The following is a 24,538-nucleotide window of genomic DNA, read 5'->3' as shown; positions in this document are numbered from 1 at the left end:
CGCAGTGACAAGGGGCAGTGGAGAGCTCAGCACCAGGGGTACACAGAGATAGGGCTGCGGAGAGCCCAGAGCCAGTGGGCACAGAGAAAGATAAGGTGTGAATGCCATCTGCAAGGCTTGGGGCATGGTAAAGGGGCAGTTCAGAGCCACACATCGAGCCCATAAGGCTGAGGGTGCCCCGTGAGGCAACCATTTTGTGCAGGACCCAAAAGGGGTCCAAGAACCCACAGAGTTCAGCAGGGTCCATCAGGACCATGTCCAACATAAACTCAAGGGCAGCCTCCCTATTTACTATTATTACATCAAGATGTGGCAGGCGAGAAAAAGAGTGCCCATTGGGCAAGACTGGCACGGTCACAGAGCCCTAGGGGTGTCATGGCCATCCCTGGGGACCCCATCCCGTGAGAGTTCCCAAGAGAGTTTATCTGAGGAGACTGAACATCTATACACTTCTCCCCAGTGCAGCTGGGGGAAAGATTACCATGCCTTCCTGAGACTGGGTTTTCTAGAGAAGGCACAGGGGCAGCTGCTCTTGCACGTGTGGTAAACCAGGAGGGGAGGAGAGAAGCAATGTCCAGCTGCCCCGTACCTGCTTCTTGTCATAACCCAATGATTTTTAGTGCCTCGGCACATTGGAATTTTCCCGCCACATGGAGCTTTCTTTGCACAGTGGATTTCTCAGCTGCAGAGAGAAAACCCCGGTGCAAAGAGCTCCCGCCACACGTATGCAAATTAGTGTCCCACTATTGGTCAATTCTAAATTATTCCTACGTGGCGGCTAGCAATTGGCTCGCTAGCTGTATAAAAGGTTAGAGCAGTTTCCGCCCAAGTTGGAGGACTCCACAACCATCTCGTGGGGAACTCTAAGCGCGCTGTGGAGCCTAGCAAACTCCGCGTGTGTCTTGAAGGAGGACATAGGGGCCTGATCAGCTTTTAGCCACTCCCCGTCATAGTGGAAAATTTGACGTACCCCCGTGTGAAGTGCTCGTGGAGTCGTACAACGACGACTCATCTCGGTTTGGTTCAGAAGAGATCTCACTTCTGTTTGTTTGTGTGCAACTGTAACTCAAGCAAGTTTCCTTCCTGCACTGTGACCATCGGCAGTGTAAGTAAAGCTTTCTTTGTACAACCAATACACTTCCGTGCCTAACTCTACTCCGTCGTGGAAAAACCCCACCTGACGGTCCAGGCTACTGGCCATAGCCTTAGACCGCCGTTGGTCCCGACACTTCTCACACCAGAGTCACTACCCCCGCCAACCAGCTAGGTCATGCAGGTGGCAAAGGAAAGCCAGCAGGTCCAGGAAAACAGGCTTATAGAGGCTTTCTCTACACACAGTTCCCAGCCTCCAGCTTTTTAAATCAGCAGAGATTTCCACCACTAGAAATGAACATTTGTATACAGCCTTGGGGAGAGTTGGGAGACAGAGTACCCACCCTAAGAGACCAAAGCAGTTACTGAGTCATAAACAGGTTCTATTTATAGAAATACCAGGCTCCTTTCTTTTTCAAGTTCCCTTCTCTGATCCCTACAAACTATCTGCCTCTGGCAGGGGGGCTGGACTCAATGATCTCACAAGGTCCCTTCCAGCCCCTAATGTCTATGAAATCTATTAAATTCGTCCCCACCTCCCAAGCATATATGTAGGGCTTAACACTTAAAGTAGCGCAAAACTTTCATTATGAAACCTGAAACCACAGGAAGCTCACCTGTTTCCACACTTCTCACAGTCCTGAAGCTGAAGCCACGATTTCTGAGAGCTTGTAATCTGAAAGACTGAATTTGGAGGGATTTCTGATTTTGTAATAATAGTCATGTGAAACAGTGATCTGAGCTGAGTTGCACTTTTAGCTTTGGGGGTTTGAACCTGAAAGCAAAATTCAAAGTTGTATGAATGCAGGCAAACCCAAAGAGAGGAAAAGGGAGAAGAATGAACTCATTCTCCTTAAATTCAAAACTATTCCATGCAGCTCCAGTGTCTTTATTTAAAGCAGGAAGTCTGAGTGGCAGACGAACTTGTGGCTGATGCACAGGAGTCATGAGACCCATTCTGGGTTTCTAGTTCTACCATAGATTTCCTGTGTGAAAGAGGGCAAGGCATTTACAATCCATTAGAACTAGACATTCATTTTGTGCATCTAACCTGAAATCTATCCAGTCATCAGAGAAACTGTGGACCTGCAGTTTTTAACCAGTTTTCTCCAACAGGTATTGTGAATGCAAAGCCAATCTGAAAATTAAGCCTTCATTGTCTCAAGTTGGCTGCCCAAAATTGAACATACAAAATGATAGAAGCTGTAAAAAATGTTGGCCAAGGCACTCTTCAAGCCTCAGTTTTCCCATCTGTAGAATAGGGAAAATGTGTTCCTACCTTGCAGGGACACCTGGTAGGTTTAATTTATCTGTGTTTATAAAGCATTGACTACAGATGTTTGGATTTAAGGAAATATACAGTATAAGGAAGCATTGGTAGCAATGTTAACTCTTTTCAGTTGCTTCTAAGTCTGACAAACTTTAACCATTGAAATTGGGTTGCAATTTTCCAGACTGGTTCTTACCACCAGAATATTTTTTTCCTCCTTTTTAGAAAATCTAGCTCATATAGTTTTGAGAGAACAAAGTTAGGGGAAAATGCCTTGTTTTGCACATGTTAAATATTCTCCCAACTATTTCATTGAAAAGCCCCGCAACCACTGTGCTTCAGAACAGGGACTGAAAATTTGGCCGGAAAAAAGCGAGGCCACCCTGGTATCAGAAATGCATCGTTTGTTCTCCCTGTAAAAATTCAGCCAAATTTAATCAAGTTCCAAGCTTTTTAAAATCTCACTTTGCACTTGCTCAGTAGAGACTTGTTTAATTTGCCAGCTAAATTCTACAAAGATCCCATCTGTACACAGCATGTTGACTACAGGGGATGAGCAGTGAAGAGGAGGAAACAGCCTGACTGAAATGTAAGAGAATAAAGAACTGAGAACAGGTTGTGGTGAGGACACTAGGAAACAGGGTAGAAAAAGGGCTAATAAAAAGGGATAAGGGAGACTGGGGTTAGAATAAGGGAAGTCTGCAAGAGAGGTAAGAGTCAGCTGTCATGAAATAACAGGATGTCTAAAGCCAACACTAAAGGACAGCCTGTACTTACTGGCTGGCATTGCACCACCTGATATCAGAAGAAAGGTAGTGAGCCAAAAAGAAAGATCATGACAGATGGAAGACCTCAGGCATCCATTCTATGGTCACACAGAAGCAACTAAATGGCTTAAAACTCAGAAGAGTTTTGTGACCAGTGTTGCATTGTTGGACACAACGGCTGACAGAGCATGACTGAGGTTATGGAAGGAAAAATTACGTGCAATCAGGTGCTCCAAATTGGACTTGGAACCCCAGGAGGACCTTCCCAGAGGGGCTGATCTAAACTGGCCAACAGACCAGAAGATCAAAAACAAACATGATCTAATGACACAAATATATGCGAGTGCAGTGAACTGCAAACTATGGAGCACCTGCTCATTTGCTGACTCCTTGGTGAGACCTGTACGAAGGAGGACTTCACTGCAGCAATGGAAAGAGCCATTACTTTTGCATGAGTCTGGAAAAGATCTAGTTTATGGCAAAAATATGAGGAGAAGAAGAAGAAGGTTTGGGGAGGTAGGAATGGGGCAGAAAGGTCTATTGTGTGCACCCCTCAAAACCTGAAGTAAAATCTATAATTCCATTGTCTCAACATTCCTATTTTACCAGCAAATAATCACAAAACCAACTGGCAAAACATGACTCAGCTCCCACCTGTGGCTGGCCTAAACAGCCAGCAATAAAGCACTACTGATATCAGTTACTCTGTTAGTTTGAGTGGCAATGATCTGTGCTTTAGATGTAAATTTCAATCCCGCTAATGAACCATTCAACTTGAAGGACTTTGGCCTTTTTCCAATTCGCATTTTTTTTAAACTGGAAAACGTATAGAAAAAAAATGCACAGAAAAGGAATGTTATGGTTGCACATGAACCATTAAACAATTAGGAAATGTGACAACTGAGACTTACTGTGTAGTTTTAACTTAGTAATAGTAGTTTATTTACAGTTATTGGCAAAACAGTACAACAAAATGAACAATAAGATTATACATATATAAATGTAGTGATTTTATTAATTTATCATTCTTGCTAAAATGTACAGTAAGATTATCCACCAGTTGACACAAAATAAAACAGAACATGGTATATGATGCTGTAAGAGGAAAGTTAAAATGAAGCAGTGGACAATTAAATAGAACAGTTTAATTGTATTTGATTATAGCCCTTATTCTTTGCCCAAGTAATGTAAATACAACCAAGGACAGTCCCTCAATTGTTAGAGAAAAGCGAGGTTGTTTCCTCTCCTTTACAGAATTTAAAATTTTAAAATATTCATTAAAAATTCCCCATTATTTGAAATTTCCCATTAATGGAGAAATCTATTTTCTTCTTATTTCTTCAAAGAACAAACAGGACCACAAGTCATATATCTCCTTCTTCCCACAACAGCATATTGTATCCAAATGTGAGGTCTGACACCACCTGCTCATGGCAAATGCTGACCTCATTAGAGTGAATCTCAGCCTACTAATGGCCTCTCACTGTTTGTAGTTTTGCACCACAAACAGGTAGGTTTCTAGGCCAAAGGAGTGCTTTATTCATCTTAAAAAGGTGAAGTTCAAGAGAGTCTGCATGCTGGCATCTTTATTTATTCAATTTATGTCTTTTTTTAATTATACGGGAAATACTGGCTCAGTGATCCTCAGTGCATTTCCCAAGCCACTTGTCTGGAAAATATAGATGCCATTTAACCATCCAAACAAAGGTTTATTGGGCAAAGGAGAAGCTTCCTAAACTGCATTTCTGGTAAGTGTAAAAGATCTAATTTTCATCCAGTAGTTCATTCTTAATTCAGCTAAGGTGGTGACATTTTTCCATCCAGTTTCAGAGCACATGCCCCCTCCTCCCCCCCACCCCCCCCACCATAGAATTAGCTAGGGATAAAAGCTGCCTGAAAAAGTAATCAGAAATCTTTTTAGTTTGTGGGTGAAGCATAGGGTCAGCTCCCCGAAGTTCTACTCCATACAATAAAACAGACTCTACCATAGACCCAGTGGCATAACCCCATGGGAGAACAAGGGTGGTTCTAAGTGTAGGGGAGAGGGGGCAAGAGGTTGCAGGGGGCATGGGTTCCAAGCGGAGGGAGGAACAGCAGGAGAGAGCAGGGGAGGGAGGCAATACTCCTACCCACTCCAGGAACTCCACATGTTGCTGCTGGCACACATGCTCTGCCTGCCCCAGCTCTGTTGCTCTTAAAGCAGCAGTAGCTGGGGACTGTTTCCGAGTTCCCAGCATGGGAATGCTAGTGCAGCATGAACTCCACAGATATAAGGGCAATTCTGGCACCCCTCCTAACTTAATGTCCAGGGCAGTTGCTTGTCTTGTCCACTCCTTGTTATGCTACTGCTTAGATCTATAGATGCTTAGTGCTGCCAAAACCATCTTGCCCATCTTATTGTAGAAAAGCTAAAATTCCACCTAAGGCTCATTTTGCTCTAGTGTTCATATTTTCAGTGCCTTTATTCCAACTCAGATTTCTGCTAAACTAGATTCCAGGGTATTGAATAGAAGACACCACTTCTAACTTCTTTTCCTGTAGAAGCCAAACTTGTTTCCTCCTTCAATTTCCAAAAAACAATACAGTAAAAGCTGTGCTAACCGGCACTTTATTAGCTGGAAAACTCTATTAACCGACATCCGAGCGATGCAACAAAAGTGAAATGGGAAGTCCCCCAGAAGTGGTACCACTGGTTTTGAGAACAACAAAGTCGTGGCAGGCGAGATTGGGCAGACTGCCCCATAGACAGGTGGGCGGGCCAGCATGAAACCCAGCCCCGAGAGCTGCCCCCATCGCAGTCATTCAATATCATAGATGGATGGAACTAATTCACTGTTAGCACCTGTTTTAGATCATTCTAGAATACATTCAAAATTAGTGGAGCAAGCAAACATCCTTTTTGTACCCTGTTTAGTTGGAAAACTGTTGGACAGGCCACCACCAATCCCATAACACACCCTAGATGCTATATTTGAACAATAAGTAATGATTACTTGTAAGAGAGCTTTCTCCATTGATTTTTATTGCCAGTTTATGCTATAAATTTAATCTGCCTATGGAAGCAAAAGCTCCCTTGAGACCTATGAAGGCTACCTATAAATGGTTTTGTCTTTTTATATATTTAGATGCTAAATAGTGCAACACCAAACAATGGTCCATGCAGGGGTAGCCTTCCCTAACACCAGCCTGCTCTTCTCCCAAAAGTGATTGTAACTGGAGGGTTATATATATATTTTATATATATATAAAATATGCATTATGACACAGTCTTTATATGATATGCCTTTAATACATATTTGAACATATACTATTATTTATATCAATAAATAGGATTTTGTTTCTTATTATAAATATTTCTGCTACGCTGTAGTCTAAGGTTTTCATATAGATTGCATGACACAGAGTTGTGATAAAGTATCTGTGGCAGTGCACCTTTGGTGCCTGCCACCTGAAGGGCAGAAAACAGGCAGCAGCCAGGTGCCTGATGAGGGTAGCCATTTTGGACCCAGAGATATAAACTGGACTGCAGTTTGCTGCAGGAGGAAGGTGGTAACATCAGGCGGAGAGGCTGCTCTGGCCAGAGTCAGGAGGTAAAGGCAGGGGCTATGGGGAGGAGATGACCCCTTGAACTGGATAAGACCTAAAACTGCACCATGCTAGGGAAGGGTGGTCTGGTGGGGCTCATAGTGGTGTGGGAGCCCCCAGGAAATGCCAGGCCAGTTACCTCCCCAGTGAAAGGCGGGTCGGGGTGCCTTATAACCATAGCCCCACATCCCTGGTGGTGTTCTAGCGAGCAGGGCAAGCCCAGAGCTCATCAAGGAGCCCTGAGGCAGAGCTCAGGCTGGAGGAGGGACCTGGGGCCGTGCCCAGGCAGCAGGAGAAAACCTGGGGGTGCAAGAGTGACCCTGAGTGAGAGGGGCAATGAGCAAGAGTGACCCTGTGAGTGGGGGTGAGTGAGGAGGCCCAGTGGGGGCACAGTGGCCCAGCAAGGGACTAGGAGCAAAATAGGCCTACAGTCACAGAATCACTCAGTTAATGCTCAGGTGAAGGTAGCAGAAGACACCCAACAGACTGTGCCAGGCTGACCGGGGAGAGGAGAAGCCTGAAGCTGGGTGAGGCCAGGCGGGATGAGTGTGGCCCCTGAGAGAGGGCAGTATAAAAGAGGCTGGGTGAGAGCCACCAGTGAGTGGGACCCCACTGAGAGTAGCGTGCAAATGGCCCTTTGGGGCTGTAGAAAGGAGCTACAACCGTGTGTCCACTTTGCTCCAGCCGTAGGCCAGAAAAGTAATACCAGAGTAACATCTGTGAGGCATGGCACCCATGTAGGGACAGTCAGAGCAGGTATTAGGCCCTTGTCAAGTACAGGGCAAGTAATGGGTAGCTTCCTGCCTTAGTAACAACTCTCATATTCTTCCATCCAGGTGAGGCAGGTGAGTGAAGCAGGCGGTTACCTCAGGAGCAGGTTGGCCAGTGAAGACCTGATGAGGAGGCCATCCTGTTATAGTATCATATGAAAATGAATTTCCTATCATGAAAACACTACTGGTTCAACCCCCTCCCCCCCCCCCACCTCTAAAGAAAACACGCTAGGAACAAAAACAAAATAAACCCCACTTCTGGTCTTTAGCAGACAACAAATATTATTTTCCATTTGCTTTACTGGTGGCAATAATTTTGAAACAATGTTCTAATACAAGACAGTCATAAATCATGAGACAACTAAATAGGAGATCAATGTACCCCTTCCATCACTTTTTGCAAATTCTTTCCTGTGCTGTGGATGAGATAGGTTATGTATTTGCTGCCCTCAAGTGGCCCCTGTTTTTCCTTTCACCATCATGATTCACAATGCTGCTTAGTCATTTTGAAAGCAAAAATATCAATGACTTTAGGAAGAAAATGGGAAGGTTGGAACAGCACAGTTCAGCATCCATTCAAGAAACATATTATTTAAAAATCTATTTTTTAAATGCTAAGCTCTTTGATAAGATTAATGCTGGACATCCTTCAATTTTACAGCACAACAGAAGCGAAGGGAGTTCACATGCACACAAATGTAGTCTCAAGAGGAAAAAAAATAAAAATAATATTTCTGATTATTCTTTTGTGTCTTTATGTTTCAGGCCATTGAAAACAAACCAAGAAATAAAGTCTCAGATGGAGCCAGCCTTAGGGGCGGGTGACCACCCAGGCCATGGGAGCACCATGAGGTATGTTGGGGTGGGGGGTGGGAACACCAAACACACACACACACACACACACATACACACATACATGTACACACACAAGAGTGTTATACCTCCGCCATGGCCAATCCCTGCTCTCCTGCCCCCCACCTCAAACTGCTGCTCAGGAGCTAGGCTGGACAATGTGGGTGGCTGGGAGAACACATTCCTAACCCCCAGTGATGGAGCTGGGGAGACACCCATAGCAATGGGGACTGAACCAGGGACAGGGCCACCTGCCCAAGCAGCTGAGCTCCCTCTACCCCACCTGGCTGGGGCTGGCCATGCAGCTGCACCAGGGGTCACAATCACTCCCGGCTTCAGCATCAGCTCTACATGAGCACTCAGGCAGCAGCAAGCCACCTGACAGCAACCAGGTGGCTGCAGCATGGAAGTTGAGGACAGAGCCAAGCCGGGGATGGGACCACCTGCCTGGGCACCCACAGTCCTCTCCTTACTCTATGGCTCCTCTAAGACTGCCTCCCCACCTGCCTCTGCATGCATTAGAGCTGCTGACTTGCAAGAGGTGCCAGGGTGGGCACCAGGGGAAGGGGTGCCCAGGGAGGGCGCCAAAATACAAATTTGCCCAGGGTACAATTTTCCCTAAGGCTGGCACTGGCCTCAGAAATAGTTCCTGCTCAAACAGTCAAATATTGCTTGGGAAAAATCTCAAGGGTGGCATTTATTTACAAGGATCATGTCAAATCATCATCAAGAAGTAGAAAACATTGGGTAGGATCGAAATGCCCTATTAGTTCAAACACAGTGGAGAGTTGTACCTGCTGATTTAAGAGATGATCCAGTTCCTGTTCGCTTCAGTGGCAGCTGGGTCAGACTATAATTGAAATGAAATTAATGGTAAACACAGAGCCTCAGACTAGATCAGATTTGAAAACCTCTCTAAAAATGTGAATCAGGCATTATTCCCTGGTAATACATCAGCTATCTGCAGAAATTGAAACTAATACCTTAAACATGGCTACTGAAACAATCACCTCTTATGAACACACAACAGTATTTGCTAAAAGGTGGTACAGTTTGTTTTATTTACCCTACAAATCCAAAAGTATTGAGGCACATAGAAACAGTGATATTACATCAGACCAGAATTTGTATTATGGTAGCACTCAGAGGCTTCAGCCAAATATCAAGGTCCTATTCTACTGGGCAGCATACAGTATGAAGGAAAAAAGTGCCTTTTTTTTTACAGCAAGATTCAACAGATGGACAGAAAACCAAAAACAAATGTGGGGATGAAAGGACAAACTAACAGTGAAAGCAAGTTTTACACAAGGTTTCCTCTTGTCTCCCCCCACCCCCCCATATCCTCCCATGTGTATGGGCGGGCCAGGAGCGGTCCGAGGCCCTCGGGGGCGCGCGGCGGGCTGTGGCCAGCAGCCCTGGCACACGGGTCGGGGAATACAGGCCAGCGGACTAGAATTAGGCACGGACACATAGCGGTTGATTAAAGATTATTTTACTTACACCGTAGATGGTCGCGGTGCAGGCAGGAAAACTTGCTTGAGTTGCAGTTACAGAAAGGAAAGAAGAAAAGCGGACAAGAGTTCTAAACTCGCGAACTCTAGCCCAATCCGGCTGAAGGCTCTAAAAACGCGAGTCCGTCGTGTCAACCGAAGAAAACAACTCGGAGAAGAGCTTTAGATACACTCACACAAAGTTTGCTAGGCTCCGTGGAACTTGCGCGCAGGGAAGGGGTTCGTCGAGGGATCGCTCGGCGACGGGGAGAGGCCAGAGGTTGATCAGACCCCTATAGCCTTCTTAAGGTACATGCTGGGCCCGTTAGGCTCCGCAGCGCTTAGAGTTCTTCACGAGATGTGAAGTCCTCCTCCTCCGGATGGTTGTGGAGTCCTCCCTTGCGGGGTTCTCCTTGGAGTTCTCCAACTTGGGCGGAAACCGCTCAAGCCTCTTATATGGCTAGCAAGCCAATCACTAGCCGCCACGTGGGAATAATTTAGAACTGGCCAATAGTGGGACACAAATTTGCATGCGGGTGGCGGGAACTTCTTTGCACCGGGGTTTTCTCTTTGCAACTGAGAAATGCACCTTGCAAAGAAAGCTCCTCGTGGCGGGAAATAATTTAGCAGTGCCGAAGCGCGCACACACAAAATCACACCCTTGGGTTGTGACATCCCCCCTTGCTGAAGGCACAGCTGAATTATCCTACACACTCATCACTTGGGTCATCGAGAGCTCTTACCATGGGTCGAACTAAACGGGTAAACACAAAATTAACTAACATAAGAAGTTCGTCCTCTAGGGATCGAATCAAATAATAACCAGCACAAATACATATACACATAATCAGATTCATAACAAAGAACTGCACGATCAGGGCTTCAGTGGGCGTCATGGCGAAGTCGCGCGTCAAGCCCTCGCTTCTTCCGATGATGTTATCCTTCTTGGGGCTTCTCTTCGCCACGCACTCTGAATTCCGGATCTGTAAACAAAACTCTCAGAAAATAAGTTAACGTATATCAAAATATTTACAAAGTTTCCATGGAACTACACTATCATTTCTAAAACATATAATACAGGTGTTTGCTACTTTAAACTACCCTCTCTTGCACACTCAACTAGATGAAATTGTCGAGGAGTCGTCGTCTAGTTCTTCTAGATAATGGAAACCTAACTCATAGGCCAGTTGCCATTGGCCTGCGTCCCCTAAAATCCGAAGTTGCCGCTTATTAAGTCCAGAACACTGTAGGAGAAATCCAAACATGTATCGCTCCTCTGGTGTTCTCTGTGGCAACGATGGAAGATCGGATTCGCGATGTATTCTTGCGCCTTGAGCCTCGGTCGGGTGTCGATGTTCCCGATCACTAGATATTCTTGGCTCCATCAGGATACGCAGTCGTGACAATTGACGAAGAAGATTACTCACAGGTTGGTTCACCATTGGGTTAAGCAGAATCCGGAGGACAACGATGTTCTTTCACCCATAAACCTCAAGACAACTATCCATGCTGTGAATGGTTACTGGAACGGTTCCAGGATCTTGCAGATGACGGTGAGGCCATGGTCTTATTCGCTGGAGTGATGTCAGTCCCAGCGCACATGCTCTGGGGTTCCAGGCACAGTACGAGACTCCGATGATCGCTAGCATGAGTTGCTCTGTGCCGGTATGTTCTGGCCGGCCGTCATGCCATACGTGGGCTTTTTGAATGATCAGTCCTGCAACAAGCGCTGGCAGTGGAATAGGCCAGTGAACGTTGAACGCCACCATGTTGATGTCAGTGACATGTCCTCTACTCCATGAAGCTTGTCTGGCCAAGAAGCTTGCTTCTTCCTGGTTTAGCAGGTCGGACCCAAGTTCCACGACCAAACGTCCCAACCATACAGCTAGAGTTTCTTCAGGTTGGATTCTTGATTCTCTGCACAACTCCTGTAGTTCAGTTCTGGTGCGAGCGTAATAGGCAGTAGCAACTCGGCTGGTTATTGTTACAGGCTGAACTGCTGCTGCAGGAGTCATTGCTGTTATTACTTCAGGCAGGAGGGGCGGATGCACTCCTCCGCTCGATTCTCCCTTCCGTCGGCATGAAGGCGTGGTCGCCGGAAGCAACGCTGCGTTGGTGGGCGGGCTTGCGGGAGACGACGCTGCGTCGATGGGCAGAGTCGCTGGCCAAACTCTCGCGGGTTCCTCCGAAGCTCCACCCTTCTCTTCCGGTTCTTCCACGCGGTCTCCCCCTTGCTCGGTGCCATCTTGTCATGGCGTTTCAGGATTTTCTTTCGTAGCCGCTTCTTTGACCGCTCGAATGGCCATACGCAGCTGGGCTTTTAAACTTAAATTCTTTTGCATTAGATCGGTTACAGTGCGAAAAGTTGCAGTTAACACTCCCCCCTTGTCATATTGTGGAGCCACCCTCTCATCCGCGGCGTGTTCCTCCGTCTCCAGATCTTCGTGGAGCTCGGATGGAAGCTCGCAACCCCTCAATCTAGACACCAGCATAAAGGGGGCGAACTGGTCAATCGGCACCGGTTCTTCACTCTCCCGAGCACATCTTAGGCAACGGGCACACTCCCGGGTGAGGGTCGGGTTTACTGCGCCCGCCGGGTTGACTCTGGTGAGGGACACAGTGTCGAGGGGCCTGAACAGGACCCACTCATCACCCATTATGCACCCGAATGCCGCAGGGTGAAGATACACTCCCCTCTTTCTTGGGGCTCCATCTTCGGAAGCTCCCTCTTCTCCCTTCAGCGAAAGACGTCCGCTGATAAACCTCTCACCCGTTCCGCCCACCTGGTGGTAAGCGATATGTGCCTCCAGTTCCATAAAGTTTTCCACTTGGCACTTTCCACTGCACCAAGGGCAGTTCTTAATTAATTCTAGCTACAGCGTGCCTTCCCCTGATCCCATCCTCATTGCCATGTGCGGGCCGGGAGTGGTCCGAGGCCCTCGGGGGTGCGTGGCAGGCTGTGGCCAGCAGCCCTGGCATGCAGGTCGGGGAATGCAGGCCGGCGGACTAGAATTAGGCACGGACGCGTAGCGGTTGATTAAAGATTATTTTACTTACACCGTAGATGGTCGCGGTGCAGGCAGGAAAACTTGCTTGAGTTGCAGTTACAGACAGGAAAGAAGAAAAGCGGACAAGAGTTCTAAACTCGCGAACTCTAGCCCAATCCGGCTGAAGGCTCTAAAAACGTGAGCCCGTCGTGTCAACCGAAGAAAACAACTCGGAGAAGAGCTTTAGATACACTCACACAAAGTTTGCTAGGCTCCGTGGAACTTGCGCGCAGGGAAGGGGTTCGTCGAGGGATCGCTCGGCGACGGGGAGAGGCCAGAGGTTGATCAGACCCCTATAGCCTTCTTAAGGTACATGCTGGGCCCGTTAGGCTCCGCAGCGCTTAGAGTTCTTCACGAGATGTGAAGTCCTCCTCCTCCAGATGGTTGTGGAGTCCTCCCTTGCGGGGTTCTCCTTGGAGTTCTCCAACTTGGGCGGAAACCGCTCAAGCCTCTTATACGGCTAGCAAGCCAATCGCTAGCTGCCACGTGGGAATAATTTAGAACTGGCCAATAGTGGGACACAAATTTGCATGCGGGCGGCGGGAACTTCTTTGCACCGGGGTTTTCTCTTTGCAACTGAGAAATGCACCTTGCAAAGAAAGCTCCTCGTGGCGGGAAATAATTTAGCAGTCCCGAAGCGCGCGCACACAAAATCACACCCTTGGGTTGTGACAGTGTACATAAAATAAGTGATAGAAAGAGTGCAAATTAAGGGGGAGCTCAGGAGGGCTGAGCCCTCCCATAAGAGATGAGAGCCCTCCTGTAAGATTTGAAAATCATAACCTCAGGGAGGGTCTCCGATCGGATTGCTCCTTCACTTAGGTGGTCTTGTTAATCAATGAACCAGCTTACTTTTTTTTTTGCAGATCCCCCCACCCAAGAGTCAAAATGTAATTCAGTCCCTGGTGATTGAGTTCTTACTGCAGACATATTTTTATGTGTTCCTCTCTCTCATCTTCCCCCCCGCCCTTAGATTTTAAATATACCAGAATTTACAATTGTAGCAAACCTATATTGAAAGTGTGAACATTTGGCTTAATGTATTTTGCTCAGAGTATTCTAACCACATTGAGTTACATATCTTCTATTTTTTTATTCCAAAATATTCTCCGGTTAGCTCAGATTCTAAGTATTATATAACATAACTAGTTATTATTATTATTTATGCATAAGTATTTCTAAGAGTTCTCTATCAATTATGATTGTTTGTCAGGCAAAAAAGCTCCACCTTTTGTTATAACAGTACATATTTTTCTGTAGGCGTGAAGTGGAACAGCTAACTGATGCCATGCAAGTATCAACGATTGAAAGTGAGAGAGAAAAAGCCTGTTTTCAATGGAAAGGTTTAACTATGCTAATCTCTTGAGCTGAAAGCATTGCAGACTCCATCCTAGGGACAGCTCTTGTAATTAAGACCTCAGAATTTGCATTGTGTATCAGTAGTGCTATGGGAATAATCTATTTCACGGTACAGCATAATCTGACAAAACATACATATTAGTCAGAGGGAGGAATGACTAAAGATGCTTTTGCTTTGTTTCTGTTGCTCGCGGTGTTACACAGAAATACATTAGAGGAACTGTAAACCTCAGTAAGAGGAACACAGGTATGCAATGCGTTCCTACTCAATATACGTACAGAGACATTCCCATCACAAAAGAGAGATAAAAATGCCCATAACAAAAAACAAATTAGTTATATAACTCAAAGGTTCATGAAATTCTCTTTTTCTTGTATGCACAAATATTGCTGTCTTTTAATTCAAGCCTGTGCCAAGGTACAATTACTTAGAAGTATTCAGCTACAGAGAGCCCTGACTCAGGGGAAATGCTCATATAGAAAAGAGCCAGTTGTAGTGTTATTTTAGTAGCCGAGATGGTCCTGGGAAACAAGACTGGTGAGGTAACGGAACATCTTCTACTGGACTAATCTGTATAGATGCGAAAAATGGGAGACAAGCCTTTGGGCATCAAAGGCTCTGCATCAGGTCTGGGAAAGAAGCAGTCACAATCCAAGCTAAGTACAAGTTAAAGTGATTGCTTTAGTTTTAACTAATTATGTTAATAAATTTGACCACTTGAAAGAGAAGTGACAGTTTTCACCTATTAAGCAAAGACAAGTTAGCAGAGGGAGATGTGAGAGGTAAGTTATAATGAGCCATACAATCAATATGTCTTGTTTCTCTGTGTCAAGTTAAGAATTTCTGTTCCCAGGCTAACCTTCTGAAAGCGTGGTGTGGGTTTCCCTTGCACAGCCAGTACGAATTCGGAAATGGAATAATTCCATAAATTCATCTTTGGGCATAAGACGAACACAGAGTCTGATCACAAGGCATGAGAAAACATCATTGAAAATGCCATTGCTGATTTTACACAGACAATTGCAACTCATTTTACTGAGACTTCACCCAGCACAATGAGATCAAATATCTCCTGGAAAAGTCATTTCTGATAGCAGATACACCAAGCAAGGTCTGTGTTCATCTATAATTTTGGCAGTAGATGAAGTCTTCCATTTATGCAACTAAATTCTCAACATTCAGTTTTGTCTGTGTGTTGTCAGTTTTAATTAAAATATAGTGACCAGATTCTCAACACTGTGAATGGAGTACCCATATAATAACTAAATATAGCTTATCAGTAATTTTCTCAAAAGTGACTTAATGTCTGATGCTGCATCATTAAGGTTAGTTAGAGTTTTGATGTTGATATATAAAAAAAAAATATCTAAGCATATAGAAGCCTAAATCCCAGTGATCTACAATGAGAACAAGACTCCTGCATGCCTGGTTCACTGTTGAAAAGAAGACCTCCTGCGTGCCTTTGAAAATTTTAATTTCAGAAGCCTAAAGTTTGCTTTCCATATTTTTCTCCTTGGCCCAATTTTTAAATTAAGAACCTTGTTGACAGTATAAATTATTCCTTTACATAAGTAAGGGGGAAGAGGGAAACAAATACAAAACCCCCCAACACACTAGGGTCTTAATCTTGAATGGAGTCCCTAGATATACAGTAAACATACACATATTGCAAGCTCACTTAAAGCAGATGGTCTCAGAATCATGATCTACAAAAAGGAAAAAATATAGTAAAATGTTTGATCTTGTTAAGAACTTTTATATCCCAAATTGGGCTATCTCCTTGACATGGAGTCAAACAGCCTGGACCTCAATCAAACCACTTGTTTAAGAAATTAGTGTCAATAATTCCCTCCACACATAGAAGTCAGGTCTTCTGCACACAGAAGTTCCATGCTCATCTATATAAGGGGCAGGATACAGCTAGCTGTGGTCTTGGAGAAGTAAGAGGTATTGGGAAAGTGAAGGGGGTGACTGCAGTGAACCAAAGGCATAGGAAAAAAGCTAAAGAAGGAAACCATAAATTCTTGCAGTATAACAATATGAAAACTTTTAAACACCAAAGCAGTGGAAAATACACCATGCATAAAGTATTTGCCAGAGGAAAGACAAGGAAAAGTTCTTCTTTCAATATGAAACAAAAGAACCGTAATTACTTTAAAATAGATGCTTAGTAAATAATTCAGCATATCCTACATTAAGGTTGGTTTTTTTGTAGTTGCCAAAACCACCTATTCAATTGCCAGTTAGAAGTGGAAGGCTTTCCAATATTATGTAACTATCAATATAACATATATTACCTTCAAATTTTAAAATCATGGGATATATTTTTCTTTGCATTTCCAGAAGCTTCCTTTTGGGGTGATTTTTTAAAGATATCTGTCATATTGAATGAAATAGTTTGAATGTTTGTAAAGGTTGCCCATTAGCCAGTTTCAGGAAGAAGATAAGATTTATCTCCTTATCTAGTTCATTGTTTTGGGGACTATGTGCAAAAGGTCCTGACTTTGCTTAAAGTCTTAATTTAAATTTCATCTTTTAGAAGTCTTTTACAAAGAGAGCAAATATCCTGAATTCCAAGAGATCAAACCCTAAGGCCTTTTGACCAGATTGGTAAGAAAAGGGCATTTGCAGTGATATGGAAGTTTCCCAAAGGTAATTTAAAATGCTCAACAAAGGCAAAAGAATCTGTTGAGTAAGATCCGAGCCCAAATTTGGGGGTAATGACAGATTGAGTAGGAGGAGCCCACTGACGGCAGCTCATTCAATAAAAACTGTAACTTACTGTCCCAATTTGGAGGTGACTATACTTGTAGAACAAGGAAGGAAAAATCGCAAGTATAGCCTGGGTCAGACTGATCACCTGAACCACCCTCTCCGTGAACACGAATCTCTTAGTTCACGCTGAAGCTGCAGAGCGCCCGAAAGGGACTGAAGGAAGGGGACTTAGTCCTATCACTGCTGAGGCCAGCCTATTGAATTGTATTGCTGAGGCCATTCCATTGAACCGTACTACCGAGGCCAACCCATTAAATCGTACTACTGAGGAATGAAACCATATTTTGGTATTTGGCTTCTCGGAATTCTAGGATTGTAAGTATAATATGAAAAATAATAGTATTGATTCAAATTTAACTTTTAGTTGTAATTGTAGTTGTTTTTGTAACACTAATTCTTATAGTATTGTTTGGGAAGGAAGTGCATTCGGAGCATTGTTTCTGATATATGTAATTATTGTGTTTTAATGTTTGTGGTGTTTCTTAAAGCTAAGCAGTGTTATATACGTAGCAAAGAGTTTTAAAATAAAATTGTGTTGTATAAATTAAGTGTGTAATCATTGTGAAATCATGCAATCAGTTAACTACTCCCCCAGCCAGTGCATCAAAACGAATCAGTAAATTGTGTGGGATTTTCTCTATTCCATAACCCACTAGAGACAATATCCTGATGTATAATGTTATTCATCAAAATTATTGGTTGACCAATGATCACATATAAAACAGTGACAAGAAGTGAGATTTCTCAGAACAGTAGCCTATTTAGCACTAGAATTTCAGATCAATATTATTTTCCAAATATCTTTCTCAGTAATTTTCCTTAGCAGAGCCCAAATGCTCTGCAAATGGTAGTATTTGCTGTACTGACCTTTCTAAAAGTAAGAGGAACCTCATTTTTGCAGGGCTCCAATTAATATTCAAAATGTCTGTACAACTATGTTTATCTGGCTATAGAAACTGTGGTAGCAATTAAATGGCCTGGTTAATTTGCTGAGTCCGGTGGAATATGACAGACCTATCTAAGATATCAACATTAAAACCAAATGATTAATATAATGTCAGTGAAAACCAAAGAATTCTTAATTATTAGGCCACTACTACAAAGTGCTAGTGGGAATGTAAAAAAATCATAGAACATTTCTGGGAGAACTTCATTCAAATTGGTCACTATTTGCTAAGGCGGTTGTAACATATCGTTCTTTGCCAATAACTATATTTCACTGGCTTCAACCACTACCATTTTCAGGCTTTTAGCCCTCACTCTCCTTATATTCCACAAATGTGGATCGACTGAATTAGGAGGATTGCTGTCAATACTGGAATGCAACTGCCCCTTTGGCAACAGCATCTGCAAATTTTTAGGGATTCAGACTTTTCTGAGGGGGGTTCAGAATTGCTTTTTTGTTTCTTCAGGAGTGGTAGAATAACTGGATTCCTTCCATGCAGATGTAAAAAGATTCTCCAGCATTTCTAACACAGAGCTGGCTTCCTGAAAAAATATCGTATTTTCTTGCATACTGTGTGCCACCAAATAAGACACACAACTTATTTTTAGAAGGCATAATGAGGAAAAAAAGATTTTTCCTGAATCAGAGACAAATGTGATACAGAATAAGTCCTCCTGGAAACAGTGTCCAGGCATCCCAAGAAACAGCCTATGTGAGGCAGCAGGAGCTTCCTGGTTTGCAGGACAACAAGGATAGGCCCAGACCCTTGCAAGAGCAACAGCAAGAATGTTACTTCTTTACTGAAAATAGTCAAGATACTACAGACTGCATGCAGCAGCTCACTCACCCTCAGACAGGTCAGTGGCTCCACAGCCAAAAGCGATTGCCTCACCAGAAACTGTAAGAGGGTTAACACTGGACTCTTTCCCTGCTGTTTGCAGTCCCAGAGGGAAGTGGCAACCTTCTTGGTGACAGGCTGCAAACAGACATCACCCTTGTGCCACCAAAAGAATTTTTATGGTGGCACAAAACCCAAGCAAACTGATTTCCATGTCCCTTGTCACACCACAAATGCCCCAAATTCTGGTTGCTAAAATACGTAGTAATAGTTTGTGCTGCCTTTTTGTGGTGGACATCTATTTGCTTATGGCATGAGAGCAGAGGCAGCCCAGGGTTGCCTGCACTCTCCAGATGCCCTGGGCAAGTACTCCCGAGGCTTCAGGGACCTTGTCCTGCATGACAATGGCCCCAGGCACCTGGACCTGACCTACAGCACATGCCTGCAGGCACAGAGCAGGAAACCCCATGGGCTTCCCCACTCTGCATCTGCAAACATGCCTTGGGAATTATCTTGCAGGCATGAAGCGGGTTCCCTGCTCTGCTCCTGCAGGGGAATTTCTGAGGCACGTGTCTGCAGGCATGAAGGGGCCAAATGGGGTCCATGGGGGCTCCCCTGTTTCTTGCATGCAGACACATGCTCCAGTAATCCACCAACCGAAGATGCCTGAAGTGTGTGTATCACCCTGCTATGACCTGATGGGCACATGTCTGTGAGCAAGGGAACCACCATAAGGGCAGTTTCAGACCCCATGGGGGTTCCCCTGCTTGCAGATGAATGCCTTGAGTAAGGGTGCTGCACCTGGGGCTGTTGTCCCACAGGATTGGGCCCTTGAAGCCCTGGGAGAAGCAGAAGCCTAACGCTGTGGGACAATGGCTCCAGGCAACATCTGTAGATGCCAATGAAAAGAACCAGCTGTACCAGGAAACATCCTGACACAGGAGATCCTAGTCCAAAGACAATGTCTGTTTATAGCCACAGTGTCCATTTGTTCTATCCTACATACTTCTTTTATTCCAGTGGAGAAAAATCAACTTCCTTGCTAAAGATATGCACCCCACTTTTTGAGGGCTGATTTTGAGTAAACAGTGTATGTGACATTTGAGTAAATACAGAATGTTCTTTGAGATTATCAAAGTAGGAATCCACTATATTAAATAGTTCTTCTACATTAAGGAACATTTTTTCCAATGGGATTGCTCACTTGAGTAAGTTAAGCATGCATGTAATACATTATATTATTGGGCCCTTAGTTTATATATACACTTATGGAATATAGATGCTTTGTTAAATTGACTGGTAAGCAGAAGTTTCTTTACACTGCACCATACAATATAGGAAAAATCAATAAATAAACCATTTTATGACAATGCTTCTAGCTATTTTTATAAGATCAAATAATCTATTAACTAAGTTGTTCTAGTCTTTTCTAGGGTGCTCCAACAAGTTTTAAAGATGAAAAGTCATCTGTTTATAAACTATTGTTTTATTCTTATGTTGACTCTAAACTTTTAAAATATTTAATATGAGGTAAATGTCTCAAGAAGACAAATACACAGTCTCTTGCTTTGAGGTTTAACCACTGTTGCTCCCTGACACGCAGCAGTTTTCTCATTAGTCAAAAAAAAATATTGGGCTCAAAACAGAGATAAGTAAGTGAAATTCTACAGACTGTTAAGTAGGAGATCAGACTAGATGAATTATTGCTTTCTTCTGCCCTTAACACCTATGGATCTATGACATTTTGGAAGAGTTGGAGATGCCTTGCGTGACAACCAGGCTGCACTAAACCCTATAGGGTAGTACAGGCCATTGATGGAGCCATGGAATCTATATTGGTGATGATTTTAAGTGCCTCCTTTTTCTAAGGAAAATGCGCTATATTTTCCTGAGAAGATATTGTCGAAATCCATATACAAGGAATTACATCTTGATGCAGAAATACAAACAAAACCGAATCTCCCATTTGGGAAAGGTTATGGAGGTAGTTATGGCAAGGCAGCTAAGCAACACTGTCAACTACTTTTGAAACATGTTTGAAAAAAATCTGTATAATGATTTTTAAACCATAATGCAAACAAACTTGATAATGTTGAATAATCATATGGAAATAAACACACGATCATGTTCTTCAAAAAAATTTTCTTAGAAATTCTTTAAACCCTTTGGAAAATAGACAGTGTTCATGGTTACAATCACTTTTTAAAAGAAAGTAATGCATTTTATTCCAAATAATAAAGTTGCTCTTCCAATTAACTCTCGGCCATTAATTTTCAGGACAGATCAAAGCAAGAAACCTTGGAGAAAGGGATTTTTAATGGAAGCATTCACCAAATCTTTGTTATTTCAACACTACTGATTCAGTTATAATTTTCAAGCACAAAATTAATTTACAAATAATGCTGTTTTGGAATAACTATACATTTTAAATTAGGTGGGAGTGGTCTTTAAAATGAAGTTCTCTGACCAAAATTGCTTTTGGCAGTGAGTATGCAGGAAGCTTAGGAGAACAGTAAATACCACACAAGCAGCATTTAATAAATTCCCCCAGTCTGGTATGCAGGCTTCAGCCAGTTCCAAATATCAGCTGAGACAGACTCAATTTGCTTCCTCCCACTTTGCCTTGATGAAAAAATATTAAGACAAACCATATTCCTATAGGAAAATTAATACATTGGTATAGCTGTACAAAGGCTGATTATCCTCCACTGGAAAAGGATGTTACCACATTACCAACCTCTACTATTAAAATTAATCAGAAAAGCATGTAGAAATCTTAATCAGAGATAGTCAAGTAATCCATGTAAAAATACCACTATGGAGGAGGTTTTCATATATGGTTCTGCTTTGCTTGAAATTTGAACAGTTTCAATTTTAGTTCTAAAAAATAAACTCTTCAGCTATAAAATATAAGGGACATAGAAAAACTCAGCACTATTGAAGCCATTTTTTTAATGTTCATTTTCAACTATATTACAGTGCAGGAAAAAAAAAGTTTATCTCAAAATTAGCAAAGATGCTCAGACAGGTCTGACCTCATGAAATTTTAAGGAGGCTCTTCAGAGGTTGCTGCTTCATTCTGGTTTGATAGACAATTTGTTTAACTTTCTGGGGGAAAGTGAGTCTCTGACCTACCACTTCTTTTCTCATAGCTGATACTGTGCTCCAAAATCTGGAGAGACTGAAAAGTCCCACATTCTTGTCCTTTCTTCTTCCTCTATCTCACCAAGAATTAAGCAAATCTTTATCTTGTCTACAATATTCATCCTGGCTAAGACCCTCCCTTCCAATCTCCTTATTTGACAGAAGAACTCTATTTTGCTATACTCCCATCAGTATAAACATTTAGTCTAATAGAGACCCAGAGACTAAAAAGAGCAGTAAGCCAAGAACAAAAGCCTTAGGAAACTGCCATGCTAGAACTGACCAATATTCCTCCCCAATATGGTGTCCTGTCTCAGACATTTGCCAACACCAGGTGTTTCCTAGAAAGGAATAACAACTCCATAATATACTTCAGTGTTGAATAGCATACTTTAGGATGGTGAAATAAGGGAGAAAACTATTTGTTCCTGATCCTTATCAGCATTCAGTTTACAACCTGAAAGCCAGGTTGCCTTGAAATTTTACCCAAGCTGCTTCAGTGTAAATGAAGATGATATTCTTATCTCTATAACTGTCTGTTTTTATTCAACTTGCCAAAATCTTTTACTGATGTTATATCACGGCAATAAATTCTTAAGATTGCCCATTTATTGGAGTAGCATCCAACCTAAATCTTTTGTTAAACTAATGCAGTTGGTAACTTACTGTTTAGTTTCAGAGATCCCTACTTTGGGCATGCTTCATCTCTGACAAAACACAGCAAGCCAAGTGCCTCAAAAACTAATACATGCACATGCTGCCAAAACTAGACTCCATAAAAATTTGGCAGTTAGCGTGTAGAAAGTTTACTTCAGGGTTGTACTCCATGCATTTCAACATCGTGTTGTGCAATTCTTAAGTGTAGCATCTATCTGGAGCCAACATCAAACACATGAAGAATAATTTGAACCCATTGTCTTGTTCAAAGATATAAATCAGTAATCAGTTTAACAATCCCTTTTAAAGAAACTCATTTTAAATATTAAAGAAGACTGACTAGTAAACTTTAGCACAAAAATCAATGTTTAAATATGTGTAGAATGCCACAATGTGTTAAAGTACTAAATAAGTGTTTAACAACTACATTATAATCTGAGTCACTTTAGCTACCTTCAGTATTTCTAAAAGACATGTTGTTTCTCCACCTCTAGTAAGGGAAGTATCCAACTACACATATACTTTTGAAGTATACTCCTGAAGCATAAAGCTACTCCACACACCTTAGTCAGGACTCATGTATATAGTCACAGTATCCCCGAGGGTTTTTTCCCCTGTAGGTACAAGCTTCTATTTACCAGCCATGTTACAAGATGAATTCAGGACCAAGTTTGGAAGTGATGAATTTATCAGAGACAGCTTAGTCCAAATGAAATGCACATGCATTTATCAAAGCCAGCAGCAAGAGAAATTCCCAATGCCTGCCATTCTTCCAGTTTCACCAAAAAATGATATTGCTACACATTTAGGCTTGACATATTTTGGAGCATTTGCTATATTGCTTCGTGCTTCAAACTGGAGGAAATGGTTTACTGTCATCCTGGAGATTGAGAGAATGCTGTAGAAATTAAGCCTAGATCTTTTGTGTGATGGTAGGTTGCATTACCATAGGGTTGCACCTTCCTATGGGTTATCTCTTTTTAAATCACCTCATTTTCACCTGTTCCCCAGTTCAAGGCTGGTATCCTGAAGTATGATAGGTCTTAGAAGATGTCAAATGCACTGGACAGATGTAATTTAATTGAATTTCTGACCTGTACTAGCAAACCAAACCCATACCAGAGAGGGAATATGATCTTGCTTATAGCTTCTCTATGTAGATAAATTCCCTATAACAGCTCAGAAGAACATGTGCTAAACAGAAAGACAGAAAATGGAAACAGTTCAAAAAAGTGCTGACTGGTAAGATTTTTCATGGATTAAGCATATTATTTACTTTACTTTAAATAAGAAAGATTAATATATTGTACCTGACTTATATTACCATTGATAAAAAGGCAATATAAAGGTTAAGACCAACAACCAGATATTTAAAATTCAACCTTTAGGTGCCCAACCTGAGATGATTTTAATACAGCCTGATTTTCAAAAACTGCTGACCACCTGCCTTCTGTGAGTTACAGTCTTTTAAGAGCTTTCCAGCTGAGCAGAAAAGCAAACTACCAGTCTCCTTTAAAAATCTTGGCCGGTAAGCTTAAATCTGTGTGTAAGCCTCTAATTAGATCAAAAATCCCAGTTCTAGTAGCTGCTTTAGTCTAAGCAGAGAAGACAAACAACTCACAGGTGAGAGAATGGCCCAGCATTACTCTTCTTCTTTTCTCCTCTAAATTTAGAATTAATGGAGTCACCGTGAGTATCGGTCGCTTGGCAGAGCACTATCCTGAAGCACTATGGAATTTTATTTCCTGACAGTTCATGTACTTGCACACTACTGCATTAACCAGCCATTGTGGCCAAAGAGATAAATGTGTAAGATACAATGTCACTATTGATTAGTTACAAGCAACTCGCCTTTCTGTCTCCGCTCAGCAACTGAATGCTTCGGACCAGTCTGATCTCTCGTGCACCAGGATACACTGGGAGCGCTCTCACTGAAGCTAAG

The sequence above is a fragment of the Alligator mississippiensis genome, chromosome 1 (genome assembly GCF_030867095.1).
Source record: "Alligator mississippiensis isolate rAllMis1 chromosome 1, rAllMis1, whole genome shotgun sequence".
In the NCBI taxonomy this organism is placed as follows: Eukaryota; Metazoa; Chordata; order Crocodylia; family Alligatoridae; genus Alligator; species Alligator mississippiensis.
The sequence above is the reverse complement of the archived record's forward strand: the minus strand, read 5'-3'. Positions refer to the sequence as shown.